The 15,372-nt window shown below is 35.8% G+C and overlaps 1 protein-coding gene across 2 annotated transcripts in view; it reads right to left on the bottom strand.

Annotated features, from left to right (window-relative positions):
- The window catches only part of CLECL1 (C-type lectin like 1), a 29,789-nt gene extending 24,790 nt beyond the window's left edge, over nucleotides 1-4,999 (bottom strand). For both annotated transcript variants that reach the window (XM_027594755.2, XM_027594756.2), the window contains exon 1: nucleotides 4,862-4,999. The gene's annotated coding sequence lies outside the window, so the exon portion shown is untranslated. The remainder of the gene's footprint in view (nucleotides 1-4,861) is intronic.
- Nucleotides 5,000-15,372: the final 10,373 nt, after the last annotated feature.

The following is a 15,372-nucleotide window of genomic DNA, read 5'->3' as shown; positions in this document are numbered from 1 at the left end:
CAAACACCCACCTATTTGGATTGATCCCATTCTTTTCTCTTTTATGTAATGCACCTACCTTAAATAGTGATATATCACTATAATTTCATACATTTCATTCATTTTTATTTTAAAATAAAAGTACTCTTAGGGATTACCTTGTCCAACATCTACATATTTATGGGCATATTCAAGTCCACAATCACACAGTTATTTGGTGACAGAGCTGAGATTAGGCCTCAGCTCTCTTGATTACCAAACGAGTGGCTGGTTTGCTATCCATACTATCTCATTGCCTTTTATGGTCAAAAGGATAATAATAAATCCGAAAAAGAAGCAAGAATTATTATCTTTGGCTGATAGTTAAACCAACAATCTCTAATCCAAAATAATTGCAGTGTATCAATTCCACTAGATATATGATATACACAAACATGCATACAATACACTGAGCAAGTAATAAAATAATTGGTGTTGAAATACAACGAATTATAAAGTCAAGCATTAAGACCAATTAACCGAATGCTAATCTATTATTATAGAGTACTTGTTCTATGTTCAAATTATTACTGTTGTTAAGTAAAACATCTTTCATGGAAGCTTATTAATTCTCAGAACATAAAATATCCATGTATTTTCATTTATCATGGAAAACAATGCAAATGTGCCAGTTAAGGTAATTGCAAGAAGAAGATGATGGTATCCCTACATATATTTTTAATATAAACAACTAAGTTTACAGACCTAAAGACTTACAGAATAAAATTTCAGATCTCATTAAAAGACTGACATAAAGGATATTAGGTCATTCTCTTAGGCCCCAACGTAAGATTTACGAAAAGCATGATTTTCTCAGTGTTAGCCTGGGATAGTCTCAGTGGAATCATACTTTCCCACCGATAATCTGCTCAATTTCATCATGACAGCCTTCTTTGTTTTATCTTAGAGAACCAATGAACCTATAATATCTATTGAGTATTTCAGGAGATCCATTTATTTATTTATCCATTTATACATTCATCCATTTACTAAGCATCTTCTGATTGCCTGCTATATACTTGGTACTGTGTGAGATGCTGGGAATATGAAGATTAAGAGATTAGGGAAACCGTCTCAGCACATATGAGGCTCTGAAGTGGTAGGAATATGGTAACTTCAAGGAGGAAAGAGGACAATAGCCAGAGCAAAGTAAGTAAGACATAGGGAGTTAGAAGAGGAAGACTAGAGTCATGTCATAGTGTATGTAGGGCTCTGTAGGACATGACAATTCGGTGTATCAAATAATTCTTTGCCTCTACAGTGATATGACACATGAGAACAGAAGTTTTATTTATACAACCCTAGGGATATGCAATGAAAGAGTAAAAAACATTTGACTTCTTGTCACAAGCACCATTGTGGGTAATCCCCAAAATCTCTAAACCAGGAAAGAAGTACAGTTCTATCTGTAAACAAAAAGTAAATCAATCAACTTTTTTCAAAGAAATGGAACAAATACAAATCCTAAAATTTGTATGGAACCAGAAAAGACCCCAAATAGTCAGAGGAATGTTGAAAAAGAAAAGCAGAGCTTGTGGCATCACAATTCTGGACTTCAAGCTCTATTACAAAGCTGTCATCATCAAGATAGTTTGGGACTGGCACAAAAACAGACCCATAGATCAATGGAACAGAATCGAGAGCCCAGAAATGGACCCTCAACTCTATGGTCAGCTCATCTTCGACAAAGCAGGAAAGAATGTCCAATGGAAAAAAGACAGTCTCTTCAACAAATGGTGTTGGGAAAATTGGACAGCCACATGCAGAAGAATGAAATTGGACCATTTCCTTACACCACACACAAAAATAGACTCCAAATAGTTGAAAGACCTCGATGTGAGACAGGAATCCATGAAAATCCTAAAGGAGAACACAGGCAGCAACCTCTTTGACCTCAACCACAGCAACTTCTTCCTAGACACATCGCCAAAGGCAAGGGAAGCAAGGGCAAAAATGAACTATTGGGATTTCATCAAGATAAGAAGCTTTTGCACAGCAAAGAAACAGTCCACAAAACCAAAAGACAACTGACAGAATAGGAGAAAATATTTGCAAATGACATATCAGATAAAGGGCTAGTATCCAAAATTGATGAAGAACTTCTTAAACTCAACACCCAAAGAACAAATGATCCAATCAAGAAATGGGCAGAAGACAAGAACAGACATTTTTCCAAAGAAGACATCCAAATGGCAACAGACATGAAAAAGTGCTCAACATCACTCGGCATCAGGGAAATCCAAATCAGAACCTCAATGAGATACCACCTCACACCAGCCAGAATGGCTAAAATTAACAAGTCAGGAAATGACTGATGTTGGCAGAGATGCAGAGAAAACAGAACCCTCCTACACTGTTGGTGGGAATGCAAGCTGGTGTAGCTACTCTGGAAAACAGTATGGAGGTTCCTCAAAAAGTTGAAAATAGAGTGACCATATTACCCAGCAACTGCACTACTGGGTATTTATCCCAAAGATACAAATGTAGGGATCCGAAGGGGTATGTGCACCCCAATGTTTATAGCAGCCAATGTCCACAATAGCCAAACTGTGGAAAGAGCCGAGATGTCCATCAACAGATGAATGGATCAAGAAGATGTGGTATATATATACAATGGAATATTTTGCAGCCATCAAGAGGAATGCAATCTTGCCATTTGCAACGACATGGATGGAACTGGAGGGTATTATGCTGAGCGAAATAAGTCAGTCAGAGAAAGACATGTCTCATATGACCTCACTGATATGAGGAATTCTTAATCTCAGGAAACAAATTGAGGGTTGCTGGAGTGGTGGGGGTGGGAAGGATGGGGTGGCTGGGTGATAGACATTGGGGAGGGTATGTGCTATGGTGAGCGCGGTGAATTGTGTAAGATTGTTGAATCACAGATCTGTACCTCTGAAACAAATCATAGATTATATGTTTAAAAAAAAAGAAGAAGATAGCAGGAAGGAAAAATGAAGGGGGGGAATCAGAGGGGGAGATGAACCATGAGAGACTATGGACTCTGAGAAACAAATGAGGGTTCTAGAGGGGAGTGGGGGTGGGGGGATAGGTTAGCTTGGTGATGGGTATTAAAGAGGGCATGTACTTAATGGAGCAGTGGGTGTTATACATAAGCAATGAATCATGGAACACTACATCAAAAACTAATGATGTAATGTATGGTGATTAACATAACATAATTTAAAAAAAAGGAAATAAAACCCTGGAATGCAAAATTGAAAATACTAGTTTTGTTGCTTGAAGTGAGCTAAAATAACTTCTAGGAAATTAGACTAATAGTATGAGAGTTTTTTATGGGTGGGAGAATAAGAAAGCAACTCTAGCCCACATTATTTTTCAAATTAAGTTCTATCTTCTCATAGAAAATGAGGGGCACCTGAGTGGCTCAGTCATTAAACGTCTGCCTACAGCTCAGGTCACGATCCCAGATCCTGGGATCAAGCCCCGCATTGGGCTCCCTGCTTGGTGGGAGGCCTGCTTCTCCCTCTCACTCCCTCTGTTTGTGTTCCCTCTCTCTCTGTCTCTCTCTCTTTCTGTCAAATAAATAAATAAAATCTTAAAAAAAAAAAAAAAAGGAAAGGAAATGAGAGCACCCAGTCTAGGGAGAAAAGATAGCGAATAAGCTTTTATTGGGCAAAGTCAGAGCGGTAATGTTTAAAATTAAGGAATAATATGCTTTTGCAACCAGAGAAAACCACACCTCAGATTCATTTGGTAACTGCAAACTAAAAATATAAAAGAAGAAATACATTCTTTGGAAATATAGAAAAGCAAAACATTATATTCATTCCACAAGGGCAAATGCAATGAGGAGATTTAAATTATGTAAACATTTTATATAAAGTTTATAATATAAAAAACTCTTATCCTAGAGAAAAGAAGAGAAATGCAACATGAAAATTTCCCTAATACTTTAAAGGATAAAAAACACACTGAATATGAAGATCTATCATCTTTCTTATGTTTAAGGTACAATGTTATCTTTAGCTATATGCCTTTCTCTTTGTATTTCACAAATATTCCATTACTCAGAGGTTCATTAATTCTAAACTTCATGAAATAAAAATAATAGCATTTCATGTCTCCTTAGTTCAGTTTAACATTTTTATCCTATCAAATATGCAAATTTTAAAAGATAATTAACAATGTGAATTATATAGCCAAATGCTCTTTTCCTTTGTGTAAGTGAATTTATCATATTATATTAAAAGGAAGATATAATCAGGGGTACATAAAGCTGTAAAGAAAGGGGTCATAAATATAGATGTCCACTGTATGAGTGTAAGTGGTCACTGTAAGAAATAAAAAGAATAGAAAGGCTATGAAAATCAAAAGCATAGTTCAACTCATCCCCCTGCTCCCTTCCCTTCCAGTAACCATCAGTTTGTTCTCTATAGTTAAGAGTCTGTTTTTTGGTTTGCCTCTCTCTTTCCCCCCCCCATGTTCATTTGTTTTGTTTTTTAAATTCCACATATGAGTGAAATCACATGGTATTTGTCTTTCTCCTGACTGACTTATTTCGCTTAGCATAATATTCTCTAGCTGCATCCACGGTGTTGTATGAAAGTGATGAATCACTAAATTCTACACCTGAAACTAATATTACACTGTATTTAACTAGCTGGAATTTAAATAAAAACTTGAAAAAGAAAAGAAGAAAATAAAATTACAATTAACCTTTGTTTCATTAAAAAATTCACTCTTATTCTTGCATTCAATCAATTTTTCTTAGAATCTAGTCTTCTATTTTTAGTAAGACATAAACAAATGCAGGATAGAAATAAAGGAGATTAAAGGTAAAATATCAGTTTTTAAAGGACCTCTAAAGCCAACTTACCAGATTTCTGAAGAGAGGATGAATTTTTCTAAAGAAAGATTCCCATCAATTTTAATATCAGCATAGACTATATCTCCAGCCATTGTGCATATTAACAAGAGAGAGAAGACCAAAACTGATGTTCTACTGAAGGGAGTCTCATAGTTCTGCAAATAAGCTTCTGGTGAAGTCAAATAATCTGCTCTCCCCAAATTTGGTGGATTTCCTCTATGAATATAGGACAAAAGCAATGTATTCCGTCTTACCAATCAAGGTAATAGATTTTTGAACACTTCATGATATGGAAGAAAAACTACTATTCATCCAGCAGTTTCTTGCTCTACAGTTTGTTTTCTAGGTTTGTAATAATTTTAACATTTAATACCACAGAAGATATCATACCCCTTTTTTCTTCTATAAACCACTTCCTCTTTTAGTTCAGACCATATAGTCTCTGGTAGAAACTCTGATCATTCAGCATTTTCTCCAAAGTGGAATAGCAATTTGGAAGGGAGAACAAAAAAAAGGGATTTTATTATGGAGGCGATAGAAATGCATCTTCTCATCGTGAAATGCATTGCATTTACCTAGGTATTACCTTTTTTTTAACCTAGGTAAAAATTCCTTAAACCCTCTTTCTTCTCTCATGTGGTTTATAATATTAACATCAAACTGAGTCAAAGCATGGATCCTACAGAGGATTTCCAAGCTGGAAAATTATATTTCAGAGACAGAAATAAACTCTCTGTCAAAATGACTCAAGGTTGTGTCATAAAAAAATAAATCTTATGTTTAAATAAGGTTCATAGAATTTTCCTCTTGAGTGCAATATAGAAAACAATAGATTTTAATCTCCTGGCTCTTCTAAAGCTCCATTAATATTATATTAAAGGAATAAAAATTTAGAAGTCTAAAACAATAATGAAAAATAAGTGAATTCTAAACAGATAAGGAAAAAAAAAATCAGCCACTTCCCAAAAGATAGAGATATGATAATTGATGAAACAAAGCAGGAGAAAGTGAAGTCAAAAATAAGCAAGGGAAATACCTGAGAAGGATCAGCCCCCATGAAACCCTCATAAGACTCAGAGCTCAGAAATGTCAGATATGAAAAATGACAGGAGGCATTAGTTTATAACTAGTAGATTGAAATTCTGCACATGAAAGAGTTGATTTCCTCAACATTCATCCAAATACATTGCATAGAATGATTTAAACTGCAGTCATCCTTACCCCCTCAGATCCAAGGAATTTTATCTATGTTAATCAAATAGCTAGAGAACAGACCTTGGTTTATTGGCATTGAGGGTTCGCTCAGTATAATGGCTAAACCCACTAGGCTTCTGACATGGATGGGCTATGTATGGGTTGACCTCTGTCTCTCAAGACTGCTATTGGCACTTTCTCTTCCCTGGGTTGTTCTAACACTTTATATGTTGATCTTCATTTTATACATGAAAAACTGACTTTAGGAGGTTATATGCAAATAGTTGCATAACCAGTACATTTTCAGAGTGAGGATTTGAACCATATCAAAACAGTCCAAAGCCCACACTATGATGCGATAATGTTTTCTAGATTTTGAGAGCGAGTATCACATTTTATTATTCTTCTTTGTTATATCCATCTCTCAATCTATGCCTGAAATTTAACAGACACTTAGTAATTATATGTTGGATTACCAAAACAGTTAATGCTACGTTGAATTTTATTACTGTACTCTTAATATTTTTCCAGAATGAAAGCAATCATTTTTGACAAAAAAGGTAGACTTCTATTCATATGAAAAATATTATTGAAGGTTTAACCATAAAACCAAAAGAAATAGTAGCATGTAGAGGCTCTATTTAAGTAAGATAATAAATTCTTGGGATCTACACATTTAATATTAATAATCTGTTTCTTCTCTATGTCCAAAATAAGTAACCAAGGTATGAGTTTTGAAGTAATCTCTAACTTTGTTGAGATTTAACTTTGATTGAGTGTCATTATTCTTGTAGGTAGGGCTCACTTAGCCAGAAAGACCATTTTATAGACAGTCAACTTGTGGATTAGTTAAATAATGGCATATTAAAAGTAGTTGTGCCTTTGCAACATGTGTCATTAAATAATAGAAATAAAATATGTCCAGAAACAAAATAGAGCTGTTCAGCTAAGTACTCTAGATTCAATCTAATATTCATCAGTAAAGGCATGAAAGAATAACAGCTTAAAATGATCTCAAATTTGGTGGCAACTTTCCCAGTCTATAACTTTTTTGAATGTTGAGTTCAATTAAGCATTAGTGATTAAAGTATGTGGTGTTCCGTTATCATTATTGATGGATACCAGATCTAAGTAATTAAATATTATGCATTTGAAATGTTTCTTATTATTGTCCTAACTTTAGTTATTTTATTAATCATGGTTCTGTGCAGGAATCCCACATGGAATCCTCAATTTTGGCCTATTTTCTGGAGTACAAGTTCTCAATTCCAACTGCCTTCCAACACCTCAAAATCAAAATAATCAAAAATAATCCAACTTCACCTCTCCTTCCACTGGATCATTCCTTTCTTTTAGTTGCTCCATTACCTTTGCAGAAACTCAGGCTTAATATCTCTCCTTTATATACCTCTTGTCCCCTTCCAAAAAGTATGTGTGGGGTGAGTGATGGGACTGTAGCATATAATAATTTATTCATTTGAGATGGAGTCCTTTTCAATTTAGCTGAGCATTTGATTGAGAACATGCTCAGAGAAAGATGCCATGTGGGGTCAGGAAGGAAAATACAGAGAATGATTAAAAGCTTACCAATAAGGGGGCACCTGGGTGGCTCAGTTGGTTAAGCGACTGCCTTCAGCTCGGGTCATGATCCCCGAGTCCCGGGATCGAGTCCCGGGATCGAGTCCCACATCGGGCTCCCTGCTGAGCGGGGAGCCTGCCCCCCCCGACCCCATCCCCTCGGCTCCCTCCCTCCCTCACCCTCCCTCCCAAATAAATAAATAAAATCTTAAAAAAAAAAAACTTACCAATAAGGTAACTCTTCCTGTGATGGCAAGAGTGTGAAGTAGAAAAATGTACTTCTCTGAATACTTTTGAAGGGAAAGAAAGTTTTTTTTCAGGTTAGCTAGAACGTGAGTACAGGAAAAGAATTACTTGTCCTGTGATATATTTGTATCCGTGTGTGTGTGTGTGTGTGTGTGTGCATATAGATTTTTAAGGTTAATGATTATATATATGTATATATGTAATATCGTGTATACATATATGCACACTTTATAAAGTGTGTGAAAGATTTTTTAAAGATTTTTTTTTTTTTACTTATTCATTTGAGAGAGAGAGAGCACAAGCAGGGGGTAGGGGCAGAGGGAGAGAGAGGCAGAGGCCCCGCTGAGCCGAGAGCCAGACATGGGGCTCGATCCCAGGACCCTGAGATCATGATCCGAGCTGAAAGCAGATGTTTAACTATCTGAGCCACCCAGGCGCCCCAAGTGTGTGAAAGAATTAATTTTATATGGAAATGACATTGTTTGCCTTTTTTCAGTAATGTATAACTCTCCTAATTATCTAATTATTCCGGGTTAGTGGTTTTCAACCTTGACTGGACATTGAAATATTTTGGAGAGCATTAAAAAAATGAGGATGTGGAGAAAAAAGGAACACTTGTGCACTGTTGGTGGGAATGTAAATTTGTGCAGTCACTGTGGAAAACAGTATGGAGGTTCCTCAAGGAATTAAAAATGAAAATGCCATATGATTCAGTAATTCAGTATTTACAAAAAGAAAATAAAAACAGTAATTTGAAAAGATATATGCACCCCTATGGTTATTGCAGCATTATTTACAATAGCCAAGTTATGGAAGCAGCCTGTGTCCATCCATAGATGAATGGATGAAGAAGATGTGTTTATATATATATATATATATATATATATATATATATATATAATAGAATGTTATGCAGCCATCAAAAAAAAACTCCCGAAATCTTGCAATTTGCAATGACATAGATGGAACTAGAGGGCATTATGCTAAGTCAATCAGAGAAAGACATGTATCATATGACCTCACTGATAGGAGGAATTCTTAATCTCAGGAAACAAACTGAGGGTTGCTGGAGTGGTGGGGGGTGGGAGGGATGGGGTGGCTGGGTGATAGACATTAGGGAGGGTATGTGCTATGGTGAGCGCTGTGAATTGTGCAAGACTGTTGAATCACAGACCTGTACCTCTGAAACAAATAATACATTATATGTTAAAAAAAAAAAAGAATAAGATAGCAGGAAGGAAAAAAGGAAGGGGAGGAAATTGGAGGGGGAGACAAGAGACTATGACTCTGAGAAACAAACTGAGGGTTCTAGAGGGGAAGGGTGTGGGGGGATGGGTTAGCCTGGTGATGGGTATTAAAGAGAGCACGTATTGAATGGAGCACTGGGTGTTATACGCAAACAATGAATCATGGAACACTACATACAAAAAAAAATAAATAGGACAAAAAAAGAAGATGTGACATTGCAATAACATGGATAAATCGAAGGGGTATTTGCTAAGCAAAATAACTAAGAAAAAGAAGATGACTAGCATATGATTTCACTTATATGTGGAATCTAAAGAACAAAACAAAACAAAAAAAATGGAAAAGCAGAAACCAACAGTAAGTACAGAGAACAAACTTATGTTTCCAGAGGGGAGGGAGTTGGAGAATGGGCAAAATGGTGCACGGGAATGGAAGATACAGGCTTTCAGTTATGGAATGAGGTAAGTCATGAGCATGAAAGGCACATTATAGGAATATCGTCAATGGTATTGTAATAGTGCTGTATGGCGACAGATGGTGGCTACACTTACGGTGAGCACAGCATAATGCATAGACTTGTCAAATTACTGTTGTACATTGGAAATGTAACATTGTGTGTTAAACTATACTATAAAAATAAATTTAAAGAGAAATAAAAATTAATAAAAGTTCTCGCCCCAAAAGCCTTCAATTCATCCTACTCCTATTGGTAAATGAGAAATTAAAATAAGACAAGAAGAAAAAAGAATAAAGAAGTCATTAGGGATGTAATGCACAGCATGGTGATTACAGTGATAATACTGTATTGCATATTTGAAAGTTGCTAAGATAGTTGATCTTAAAAAGTTCTCCTCACAAGAAAAACAATTTCTGTTACTATGTATGGTAATGATGTTAACTAGACTTATTGTGATGATTATTTTCCGATATATACAAAATACTCGATCATTCTGTTGCCCACCTGAAACTAATATAACATTATATGTCAATTATACCTTAATAAGAATATTTTTGAAAAGAAAAAAATGACGTGTGGGCTTTACATGAGGAATTTGATTTTCATTTGGGTTGTGTCCTGTACATCAGAATTTTTTAAATCTTTATATATGATTCCATATGTAGTCAAGGTTGAAAACTGTCAGTTATCACATGTGAGTTTGGAGTGAGGTACAGATTTTGCAACAAGAAGAAGAAAAAATCAGACAGCCGTGACAGAAGCAGAAATAGCAGCACCACTGACACAGAAGAGACTGGGTTCTTACACACCAAAGCACCAAAGAAAACAAGGTCTACTATGTTCCACAAACCAGTGAAACTCCTTAGTAGTAGAGGCCAAACCCGAGGAAAACATATGACTCTGATAAGTTAGCTTTGATTTCTTTTTTAAAACAAGTCCATGACTCATTGTGAGCTAAATGAAATGCATGCATGGATTGCTTTTGATCATGGGCCTCCGCCAGTTGTCTTTGTGCCCTATAGAATATGTCTCGGATGCTATCTCAGAAATAAAACAACTAAGGGAGTGTGTGGAAATACCCTTTGCCTTCTAGCAGAGGAAAAGTAGATCGGTGTTTGAGGATCTGCCTTGCACTAATGGATTTGAGAGGTATGATGTTGCATGTTACTGCCCCTGCTCCTAAGTTTGCATATTCTAAATTTAGCGGGAGTGCTGAATAGTCAGCATTCTCTTATTCTAGCCACCACCAATTTGTGTTCTGTTGTAGCAAAGCATCTTTTTTGGAGGTATCTGATGAGGTGCTTACTTGCACGGAGACTTAAGGACCAGGTTAAATTACAATTTAAATGTACATCAATGGCCCACAAGTCATACACAAATCTGACTTGGAGACATATACATAGTTTTGACACCCTGGAGGTGAAGATAAATACAGTAATTGCATGAAACTATTTCTCTTAATGGAAGGGCTATACACTTTATGGTGTGTACATTTCCATTTGTGGTTGTGGCATTCCTTTTTATGGCATAAAATACTATGCCTTTGTGTAGACAAATGACGTTTTGTTTATACATTCCTCAGTTGATGGACACTTGGGTTGTTAGTTAAAATTTTGGAAGGGAGGATTTTTATGGTTAGTACAAAAAGAATGTGCTCACATGGCCCAAATGTTTGAATGTGATTATAATAGTTATTTGAACGATTTTGTATGCCAGTTACATCATTTGTCATTTCAGGATCTGTTTTTATTTACATAGTTAACTTGCTATTCTTCACATTTCCTGTTTCTTGGCATTTAGATAATCTCTGATGAGATGTGGGATATTGTGACTTTGTGTTTATGGTTGTCTGGTTTTCTGGTCTTTGTTTAAAAAATGTTAGGTTTCTTGGGGCACCTGGGTGGCTGTGGTTTGAGTGCCTGACTCTGGGTTTCAGCTCAGCTCATGATCTCATGGGTCGTGAGACAGAGCCCAGGATGGGCTCCACACTAAGCGAAGAGCCTGCTTGAAGATTTTCTCTCTCCCCTTTCCCCTACTTGCATGCACATGTTCCCTCACCCTCTCTCTCTAAATAAATCTTAAAAAAAAAAAAAGAACGTTAGGTTTCTTGTCTTCATTTAAAGAATGCCAGACAGTTAAGCTACCTGCAGACAAGTTAACCATTTTGAAACTTGTGCCTTTGCCGCTGGGATAGTTTGTTCCTACCGCTAGGGTCTGATGCTTCCGTAGTGATGGTGTATACTAATGGCTCTCTCCACTTTGGCTAGTAAGAGCTTGAATGTCTCCCCACCCTGTTTGGGATCTGAGAAATGGTCTGCAGGTAACTACTTTGTTGTTTTTGCCCAGCTTTGTGCATTTTATTCTATGTATAAGCATTGTAGTATTCAGCAGAATCAAGGGAACTTTTTTGAAATTCTGCCCACAGCTTCAGCTGCCCCAAACTCCTAAATTTTTCTTTGTCTCAATTTCAGTGAGGCTGTTAGCTTCCTTTGGATGCTCCTTCCTGTTCCTACATTATGGAAAATTATTCCCAGTAAAATCTGGGGTTGCCTTAGTGTCCACCTTACTTGTTTCCCTTTTCTGAAGGGTCACAGTCCTGAGCTGTCCATTGTATAATTTCTGAAATAATTTTTTGATATATCTGTTGAGTTTTCTAGTTGATTATAATGGGAAGTTAAGAATGATTCTTGTTAATCCATCATGGCTAGTGGAGCTGTTCATTTTAAACATATTTTCATTCATATTATATTCTATAATCAAATGCTTTCCAAAGGTGAATATTATATTGCTAATTGTTTTGGTTTTATTTTTTTCTATATTATTTGGTTTTGAGTTTCCATCATAACCATTATAACACTACTGAATTTGGAATGCAAAACACCTGGGCTTGAATCCTGACTTCAAAGTGTAGTACCTAGACAACTTTGGGCAAATTTATCTTTTGAATGGCAAATGCTCCAATTTACCACAGATGTACATAATATTAAAGCACTACTGCAAGATATGGGACGCTGTAACCTTTAATAAATATACAACTATTGTTTATCTCTTGCTTACCACTGTGAGGAAGGAAAAATTTTCCTCTACCTTTAAGCATCTTCCAGCTAGTCTAAGAATTAAACTGACTTGAGACGGTTTTACAAGAGAATAAAACCCCAAAGTTCTTTTTTTTAAAAGATTTTATTTATTTATTTGTGAGAAAGGGAGAGAGAATGAGCCAAGAGAGGGGGCAGAGGGAGAGGGAGTAGCTAGTAGCAGACTCCCGGCCAAGCAGGGAGCCTGATGTGGGGCTTGATCCCAGAACCACGGGATCATGACCAGACCTGAAGGCAGATGTTTAGCCGACTGAGCCACCAGGCGCCCCTAAAAGGCCAAAGTGTAATTACATGCACACAGAAGCTCAATGATGAAATTGAGACCCAAAGAAATGACCAAAGCAGGAAGCTTTGATACATTTTAGACAAAGAAACAATAAATTTGTGAAGAATTGACAGGCCAGAGTGTTGTGTTTGGGAGCTTCAATTAATAAGGAATTCTAAACAGAATTTGGACTAAGTTAGTAAATTAATAAAAAGTAACAAGGTTTGTTTACACAGTTTTTTTTTAAATTATGACTTTTTAAAAATTTTTTTATTGTTATGTTAATCACCATTTATTACATCATTTGTTTTGGTGTAGTGTTCCATGATTCATTGTTTGTTCATAACACCCAGTGCTCCATGCAGAACGTGCCCTCCTCAATACCCATCACCAGGCTAACCCATCCCCCTACCCTCCTCCCCTCTAAAACCCTCAGTTTGTTTTCAGAGTCCATCATCTCTCCTGCTACACAGTTTTCCTGGCTCTAAATCCCCTAGTTGGTGATAAGGATGTCTGTTAACCTCCTGATACAGGAAAGGTACACTTCACATGAAAAATTTCTTTCCTGTTTTCAATGAGGTAAAAGAGTGTCAGTGTGTCCTTGTTGCACAGGCTGTTTCTTCAATAGGTTTAATTCGAAGTAATCATATGCCATTGTGGCAAATTTTTGGAGCTGCCCGCCCCGAGTCCTTACAACTGACTTTCTGTGACATTTACTCTAGTAGTTTTTTAAAGCCCTTTCTCAAGCCCTGGGGTTTTATTTCATTTTGCCTGTTCCAATTATCTGGTGTTTTCAAGGAGGCATTTTTGTGTTTAGAAAAAAGACTGAATATAGCAATGCTTAAGGAAAAATAGTTATTTAATAAAAAATTGTACACATTCTTAAGAATTTGTAAAGTTCCCTTTCTCCACCAATGTGATTAAAGTATAAAGCAGAAAAATAAGATACAACATCGCAATAGAAGATGAAATGTCCAATAGTGCTACAATGTAAAAAAACATAGAACAGAAAAATAGTGTGTTAAGTAAGTAACCACACTTAGGGGGAAGTCTGAGAAAAGAGAAGTTGTGAGATCAGGAGTGTTCGTTCAGGAGTGTTCGTTACAAAAAGAGGAAATATGTTCTGAAATAAAGAGTAAAATTTTAGCTTAAGAGAAATCATAGAGTCACAAAATCATTAATTTCAACTGCAGATAAAGAAATTAGGTTTAATCAAAAGTGGAGGGACCAATATTCTCTAACTAGTAAGTGATGCCAAAAGTAACTCAGAGACATTTACGTATCAGCACAGAAATTTGTTCCCATTAGGGTTAAGGGATTTTTGTCCAGTATGAGATATATATATGAGGGAGAAAGTGATTCCAGTTTTCAGTAATTTGTCTGAAATGGATTTTTATTATACTTATGAGCTTGAAATATAGTTTGGATGTAAAGTTAAGATTAGTAATCATGAATTTTAGTGGAACTTTCTGTCAGATGATGTATTGGTTTTTTTTTCAGATGATGTATTGTTATTAAAAAATACATTAGGATTCCAATTTCTGATTCTGTGTCTGTGGCCTAACTTTTCTATTTGGAAACTTTAAGAATCTTTATCTGATCTTTATCTTCCTTGAATTCTGAAATTCTGGACTCTTAAAAACAACAACAACTACAACAAAAAGAGCTCATGGATACAGAGGATAGATTGGTGGTTGCCAAGTTGGGGGTTCAGGGGTGGAAATAATAGGTGAAGGTGATCAAAAGGTACAAACTTCCAGTTATAAAATAAGTCTTGACAATGTAATTTACTGCTTAGTGTCTATAGTTAATAATCCTGTATTGTATATTTGAATGTTGCTAAGAAAGATCTTAAAAGTTTTTATTACAAGAAGAAAGGTTACTGTGTGTGGTAAGAAATGTCAACTAGACATTGTGATGATTTCACAATATATACATATATCAAATCATTATGTTGTAAACCTAAAAATAATATAATGTTATGTGTCAATTATACCTCAATTGAAAAACAAAAAAGAACAATTCTCTGGTTTTCAGCCAGGCTGCCTGAAGCCAGGCTCTTAAGGATTTTGAAGCTATTTAAATAGAGTAAAAGAGTCTCTGATTTCATTATCATAATTCCAATTAATTTCTCTCTTTTTAATAAAATGCTTCCTCCTTTAGCCTTTCCTAAAGACTCCCAACCTGAATTCAGATTTTTTTTTTTGGTTTAGTCATGCCAGCCAGTAAACGTCCAATTTTTTGCAGTTTGGTTTTTCAAGGTGGAAAGGATCTCAAGAGATTAAAATGTTCCTTATATATATTTTCAACTAATACTACAGTTTTCCCCATGTTTTCTCTCTATTGTATTAGTTTTCAATTTCTGACCAACGAATTACCATACATTTAGTGGTTTAAAATAATTTTATTTATTATCTCACTCTGTGTGTGCTAGGAG

Source organism: Zalophus californianus, chromosome 9 (assembly GCF_009762305.2).
Source record: "Zalophus californianus isolate mZalCal1 chromosome 9, mZalCal1.pri.v2, whole genome shotgun sequence".
Lineage (NCBI taxonomy): Eukaryota > Metazoa > Chordata > Mammalia > Carnivora > Otariidae > Zalophus > Zalophus californianus.
The sequence above is the reverse complement of the archived record's forward strand: the minus strand, read 5'-3'. Positions and strand labels throughout refer to the sequence as shown.